This window comes from Mytilus galloprovincialis, chromosome 11 (assembly GCF_965363235.1).
Source record: "Mytilus galloprovincialis chromosome 11, xbMytGall1.hap1.1, whole genome shotgun sequence".
In the NCBI taxonomy this organism is placed as follows: Eukaryota; Metazoa; Mollusca; class Bivalvia; order Mytilida; family Mytilidae; genus Mytilus; species Mytilus galloprovincialis.
Window position 1 is genome coordinate 25,149,774 of NC_134848.1, and position 7,562 is coordinate 25,157,335.

At 32.3% G+C, this 7,562-nt stretch overlaps 2 long non-coding RNA genes across 2 annotated transcripts; one reads left to right on the top strand and one right to left on the bottom strand.

The window, feature by feature from the left end:
- Window positions 1–226: 226 nt before the first annotated feature.
- LOC143051073 (uncharacterized) lies at window positions 227–2,545 on the bottom strand. Its single transcript, XR_012970576.1, has 3 exons — window positions 2,458–2,545; window positions 1,631–1,909; window positions 227–307 (listed from the first exon to the last, which is right to left on the bottom strand). It is a non-coding gene; the product is annotated as an uncharacterized LOC143051073 (long non-coding RNA).
- Window positions 2,546–5,031: 2,486 nt separating this feature from the next.
- On the top strand, window positions 5,032–6,199 carry LOC143051907 (uncharacterized). The gene is made up of 3 exons (XR_012970942.1): window positions 5,032–5,149; window positions 5,507–5,586; window positions 6,091–6,199. It is a non-coding gene; the product is annotated as an uncharacterized LOC143051907 (long non-coding RNA).
- The last annotated feature ends 1,363 nt before the right edge of the window (window positions 6,200–7,562 follow it).

Genomic DNA, 7,562 nt, shown 5'->3' on the forward strand with positions numbered 1-7,562 from the left:
AATTGAGAACGGAAATGTAGGAATATGTCAATATGCCTAAATAAAATTGTGTACAAGTTCAGTGAAAATGGACGTCACACTAAACTCCAAAACAAATAAATGGACTAAATTTAAAAAAAACATACAAGACTAACAAAGGCCAGAGGCTCCTGACTAGGACAGGCGTACATGCAATACAATATACAGTATACAATCTATTTAATATGTCTTCAAACATAATTGGTGTGTCTTGCTTAAAAAACTAAAAAATAAAAATTAACTATCATCGTCTAGTGTTTTCAAAACACATCTCTTCACTCTGTTTTCTCTGAAATAAAAAAAAAAACAGAATATGTGGCACTATAAAATATAATTTCTAATCACAAAATTCAGATTGAATTTCATCGGTTTAAAAGTTGGTGTGGACTATCAATCCGAAAGGTCATAATTATCCGCTTGTAGTCGCCGCTGCTTCCGAAATGACATGAATTTCTTTTTTTTTCTTTCTTTTGTTAGATTCCTCTTCCAAGAATTATATTTTTCATATAAGTTTGCAAACCAATGAAAAGTTTACCCTTGTTTTTTTTGCTTACACCATTTTTGTTTTATGCTGTTTTAGTTATATAAGTTTTGCTTTAAATCCATTTGGTCTTGGCGCTCCCGATGAAGGTTATGATAGAATTCAATGCTGTAATCGACTTAACATTATATAGAATGTCGTTTCTATTTAGGTCTTCTGATTTTTATTCTCAAATATAGTAGGTGGCGTTGGGCCTTCCAAACATTTGATCTTAGGCCAAAATGTAATGGCTTGTAATTTAAATGCAAGCTTTTGTCTGATCACTTTCTGTTCATAGTATATATAATTATACAACAAACACAATGGAATGCCCAAGGTAAAGTTGACCTTTAGTTATGTCTATTCTGTTAACACCATCTTGGATTTTTAAGATCCCAGGCGATTTATTGTTTGCCTATCTAAACATATGGTACGGAGCTATCTGGTTGAGATCATCCATGAAACACCTGGTGTGATCACGGAAATCATACTCTATATAAACTATTTATATTCATCTACGATTTTATCATATAAAAAGGACGTTTATTTCTAATGTAAACTTTATTTGCCAATTTCAGAGCTAAGCATATATGTCTGCTAATTTTAGAGAAATGTTGGTTTTAAAATTCCTAAATACCTGAATTGAACCCCTTTATATGATGGTTTTTTTTCTTGTTCAATCGTTTTCTGTGAAGTTTTCTTTACTTTTTGCCTTTGGTCATAGTGTACTTAACTTTGATTTGTGGTAACATATATATGTAATACGTAGAAGATTGATTTTTGAAGTCTCAGGCTAATGTTACCAAAAACTAGTGTGAAAGACAATACAACTGTCATAAATTATGTAAGAAATGAATAATTTCTTAAATAAACAGGAAAAAACATCAGACAAGTCTTTCCCCCTTTTGCTTACTCACTAAAGGTTCTGAATTTATAGTGTATAAAAATAGACCGTAGAGTTACCTTAGTGTTAGTCCACATTTAATTTACTGTAAATGTTTTTTTAAAAAAGAACAAACTGTATCATGTGTTAAGTACGATACACAAAGGGTAATGCATGTTCTTAAACAAGAAAATGATGTTTATACTTACGGTCTTTCAGAGTGCGTATGAATAGTGGATCGCCAAGTTGGCTTTCTCCATCTGCAGAACTGGCAGATAACTGGAACTTGTATTCAGTGCCAGCCTTTAGCCCATGAGCTTTGAACATTTTACCAGGCGCTGTCACTGATTTTTTGTAATTCGTTGAAGGAGTTATCCCGTAGTAGATATTGAATTTAACGGGTATATCAAAATCTGGAGAATCCCAACCGATCGCAATACTGGTTTGATTGCGTTTTAGTAGCTGTAAATTGCTTGGAGTCGGTGGAACTAAATAGAAACGTCCGAAAAGCCTTGCAATAACTGTTTGAGTGATACTCATAAGACAATATTTTGTTAGTTGTACAAGGTGTTCCATGGTATCAGTCTTTTGAACAGTTAAAAAGGAACAAAATGGATAAAAATAATGAACTTTCCAAAAATCAAACAAAAATCCTGGTTATTGTATATATATAATTGTGTGTTGTGATTTTGCATAATCATGTTGTTTTTATTCTTGTAGGTGTGAATTCTCTGGAAATTAATCTTAATAGAATTCTTTCAGTACGCATGACACATTCTGTTGATATAAACCTGTTTGGGTGCGCTTGATAAGAAAATACCAAGGGGACATTCAACTCCTTGGCAGATCTGACTATCAAACGTAGATGAATGATAGCGATATGTGTCGATTGCTTCAACTCTGTTAGTAGGAGAAAGGCAGGCAACAGTATTTTTCGAAGAAGAAAAAAAGACAAACTAACTACACAAAGCTTATAATAATAATAATAATAATAGTAATAATAATAATAATAATGTAAGCAAAACATTACACCTACCTGGATCCAAACAGCATGATAAGGCACGATCACAACACACAAGAATAACAATCAGCATCAACATTTCTGCTTCTTTGGTGTACTTTTGTCGTTATGAAATTAACTTAGTTGGGTCAGTTTTTATACTAACATATCTTGATAATGATTTTTTTGGTAATGTTGATTATGACATTCTGGTAACGTGTTCTCTAATCATTATATAGTAGAGGGGATGATGGTCGGGGAAATTTTAACTGCCACTTGAAAATGAGGGTATATTGGATAGGGACAAAAATTTTGCCTTGCAACAGGCCACCTACGGACCCCTCAAAGAGTTGTTACAAGGGTTCTTAACGTACAAAGAGCATGGCACTCTCTTTACACGAGGCATCGGATTTAACGTCCCCCTTCTGACCGGACGTGACTGCGAACTTGATACATCCCGCACAGCCAAACGGACGCAAGCGTTTTACTGCCGGTCGGGAGAAGACCAAGTGACCATATTTCTATACCCCAGTCACCCTTGGGGGAGATTTTAGAAATAAAAGAATAACTCAAATACTATTGATAATAAGGGCAGAATTCATTACCTGTCTTGCAGAGAAAAACGGACTTATTAATAATGTATTGAATAGCCAGGTTTGGTCATTGAATACAAAAAGAGTATCAAAAAATATAAACTGAGTTGTATTAAATTGAAAGAAAACATATGACGATAAAACAGATATAGTTTCCTTTATTGACTCAAAATAAACGTTGCTATAACAGTCACGTGGTTTATGTTACAATTTTGTATCTATTTATTTTCTCTGTCGATGCATTCTTGGCATTGTTTTCGCTGGAGAATGGCGTATAGTTTTGAATGCTAAATATGTAAAAAAATACGAAAATGAATAAAAAAGGTGCTGAACTTTAAAATCTGTTAAAACATAATATCTTTATAGTAAATAGTTGCCTTCAAATATCGCTTCAAAAGCAAATTATTGGAGCAATCTGTGATTGACCTTTATATTTCGTATCTTAAAATTAATGCGCCCTTTCAAAATTATGCTTGTTCTTTAATTGTCATGAATCACAGTTTATGACCAAACTCAATAAAGATCCGTCTAAATTACATTTTATTGATGAATTTAAAAACATTTACCGTTACCTTGATAATATTTTTGCTTTAAATAATGAAAATATTAGATACCATCCATGTAAAATCATTGATTCTTTGAAATAACTTATTCTTAAAGGTTATTAATTTAACACCGTTACGGTAATACTATCATGAAATATTGTGTTTTTCGATACTAGCCTTGATTTTTGATTTGGAAAATTGATGTGGTGTGTTCTATACAGTTTTACCCCTAATGTTCTAAAGAAATAGCATTTTGTATGCTACATATATAGCAAGGTAAAACTGTCGACAAAAATGTCGTAACTTATCATTCTTATGTATATCAAACTGAAGTTTCCTGAGATTTGACTGATCGGTGAAGAAATTAAAAGTTTTGTTACTTATAACAGGTGTGTATATAGTTTTACCTCGTATGTTCTACAGAAATAGTAATAGTTGTGTTGTAACTCATAAAGCAAGATAAATTTCGGTATTTTTTTAGAAATTGATTGACCGATAAATACAGATAATAGATTTGCTACATGTACTTATTAATGATGTGTTCGTTATAGTTTTATATCTACTGCTCTGAAAAGTACTTGTTGGTACTCATATAGCAGACTGACATTTCCTTATGTATTAAAAATGACCATATGGTTTAGAAAATGAATAGATTTGCTATTGCTACCTACATGTTGCAAGAATGTTGTATTCTATTTAATTATATTTCTAATGTTGAAAAGACATAGTAAAATTTTTCGAGCTCTCAAACATGTTTATTCCGCCACATTCTTTATGTGCCTGTCCCAAGTCAGGATCCTATATTTCAGTGGATGTCGTTGGTTCATGTCTGTCATATTTGTTTTCCGTAAATTGTATTGTTATAAATAAGGCCGTTAGTTTTCTCGATTGAACTGTTTAACATTTTTCATGCCGGGGCCTTTTATAGCTGACTAAACAGAAAGGGTTTTTCTTGTTGTTGTACGATGACCTATAATGACTAATAAACAGGTAATTTGAATTTTCTCATTGAAAATCAATACCACTTCTTGTCATGTTTATATATTATATGTTGAAGCTAACATGCGAGTTATAACCAACCACTTATATTATGTTTTAACAGACTTTAAAGTTCAGCAACTTTTTATTCATTTTTGTTTTGTGTTAGCATTCAAAATTACACGCCACTCTCCAGCGAAAACACAACTAAAAATGCATTGACATAGAGGTGTAATACCACCAAATCATGGTACGTCACATCCGGTTGCATACGAAAGTAGGCCTAAAAAAATATTCCCTTGAATTTGACAGTTGTAGAAAATTAACCCTGCATTTCAATGCACTTAAATTTTTCTGAGTCGTAAATATGTATGTTGAGTGTCTGAAAGCATCATTCTTTTTTTATTTGATGGTCTTATAAAATATTTTGGAACGTTAAGGTTACATCGTTACCAAAGCAGGTAACCAGTAAATAACTGTAAAAATTGGGTTGTCTACCCTCGGCGGTGGTTACTTTCTTATATGCAATGAAATGTAGTGTGAAATTTTCACTGTATCACTGGAAAGGATTGAACTTTACACATGCAAAGTATTTCTTTGGTTGAAATAAAGGTAAATACTGTACGATTTTTTTAAAAGTGCCAATTTAACAAAGACTAATAGGGAAAAATCAATGGTGGTATTACACCTATTTAGGGAAACTAAATGTGAACTCGTGACCCTATTGTACTTTCATTTTTAAAAGTTATTAATAAACCAGTTTATACATTGTAAACATGGACTATTCGGAATGGATTTAGACACAGAAAGTACGTTTGAGGTAAAATTGCATTGAAATGGGGGTTTACGGGTGTTTTCTTAGTCAAATGGGTGGACAGACGAAGCTGTATTTAGATTACTGTGTTAAATTTTAAATTACCCTTACAGTTTTTGTTTTGTTTATACAACATGTGAATATTTTTATTTCAGTGTTAACCATGTTCTGAAGAGCATTCTGTTGAAAAAATCTTATATGTGAATTGGTCTGCAGATGACACTTCAGCATTAAAGTATGTATCAACTATCATCATGTTTTTTTTTGTTTTGGCCGCAAAAGTTTACAATTTGCCATTGTGCCGTCTACATTTTGCACAGACAATAACTCATCTAAACACTTATTTGTCCTGGATTTATACACATCAGAATCCAGTCTCACATACTTCAACTTTATAATTCTTACCAATTATTTTTTGTACCAGCATTCCAAGGGACATAACCCTTTTTAAAAACATTTTGAGGTATTTTTTTATTACTCTTTCTCCCCATTTTCTAATGTAAAATACAAGAAAGTGGACTTTTTGTGTAAATCTATTAGAAATATACTGTTATGAGTAAATAAAAAGACTTTGATACCAGTAGCAATAAATGATCACATAAGGGCTTATAGAAACTTCCGTGTAGACTGTTAACATTTATAGAGACAGTTCTTTCAGCTAAAACACTTTAATTATTGATTTAACATTACATTTATTTCATTTTTGTGGGAAAATAATCACATTTGTTTTATTTTTTAGACAAAAGATATCAAGTTTTGATGAAAAAGGAAGGAAGGAGGAAAAATGGACCAAAACAGACCTTCAAATGAACTCTAAAAGGTGCAATAAAATTGTTTATCATCTTAAAGTTGTCTTTTGTATTCTATTTAATTGTTTGAATGCATATATCATGAGTTTATGATCAGATATTAGTCAACACTGCATTTTATAATGATACACTGAAATTAGGATTTTTCGAAGAAATTGGACTGAAATTGCCGTAGGATATGGCCTTACATTATAGTGATTTTCTCTGAAACTATAGTTCTGACTGAGACAAAACTTGACAGTTATACTTGAAATAACTTGCAATTGGAGGGAAAAAAATTGCATTAAGTTTATTTGACATTTAGGTGTTCTTTAGGTGTAATACCACCAAATCATGGTACGTCACATCCGGTTGCATACGAAAGTAGGCCTAAAAAAATATTCCCTTGAATTTGACAGTTGTAGAAAATTAACCCTGCATTTCAATGCACTTAAATTTTTCTGAGTCGTAAATATGTATGTTGAGTGTCTGAAAGCATCATTCTTTTTTTATTTGATGGTCTTATAAAATATTTTGGAACGTTAAGGTTACATCGTTACCAAAGCAGGTAACCAGTAAATAACAGTGTAAAAATTGGGTTGTCTACCCTCGGCGGTGGTTACTTTCTTATATGCAATGAAATGTAGTGTGAAATTTTCACTGTATCACTGGAAAGGATTGAACTTTACACATGCAAAGTATTTCTTTGGTTGAAATAAAGGTAAATACTGTACGATTTTTTTAAAAGTGCCAATTTAACAAAGACTAATAGGGAAAAATCAATGGTGGTATTACACCTTAGAGAATATTTAGGTATGAAATTGTAACATCAACAACCACGTGACTGTCATATCAAACGTTGTTTTTTTTTTGTATCAAATACCCGAAACCCGGCTTTTTTATTACATTATTTTGAAGTCCGTTTTACCCTGCAAGATTGATTAAAGGAATTCTGCCTTTTATGATCCATATTATTTTGAGTTATCATTCTTTTACCGTTGTGATAAAGGTCATTTCCAGCAAGTCCTAAGTTTGCACGCACCAGCGAGCCTTATTTTCAGTATATGACACGCTCGTAATCGCCCGAGTAAAGACAAGACACAGCTTGAAAAGCTCTAAAACGTTTTTTTTTTATTTTGACAGTACACGTTATAGAAACCTCTTAATAGCCGCGGGTATAGACAGCAAACCTAAATCGACCGCCTGTATACACGTATAGACAAAACAAGCTCTAAATTGCACCGGATATGGACAGCACACATAATGGGATAGCCTTTTATCCTGATAAAACTAAACGCTCACCTATATATAGATATTAACCAACAGGATGACGAGAAAACAACCGTCATATTCCCGATTTAGTACAGGTGTTTTTACAGAGAAACAAATGTTGGTGAAACTTAGTTAAATAGCTAGCAATCGT